Genomic DNA, 373 nt, shown 5'->3' on the forward strand with positions numbered 1-373 from the left:
ATAACCACACACTCTCAAACGCGCTCGCGCACACACAGCAGGGTGCTACACAGTTTCCCACAATGTCAAATTTCTGTCACATAATTGATTAGGCCTAAGCAATATATTCCAGACTTGCCGAACATCGGAATCGAAACAACCACCTGTTTAAGTACCCGAATTCATAACCAGAGCCCATATACAAACTTACATTCATACATAAATACATACATACATACATACATACATGCATACAAATATGCATGCATGCTTACATAAATACATACATACATTCGTGCATACATACATGCATACATGCATACATGCATACATACATGATAACATGCGCACGCACACTCACATACAAACACACATACGCACCAAAGCGCACGCG

The sequence above is a fragment of the Octopus bimaculoides genome, chromosome 22 (assembly GCF_001194135.2).
Source record: "Octopus bimaculoides isolate UCB-OBI-ISO-001 chromosome 22, ASM119413v2, whole genome shotgun sequence".
NCBI lineage: Eukaryota > Metazoa > Mollusca > Cephalopoda > Octopoda > Octopodidae > Octopus > Octopus bimaculoides.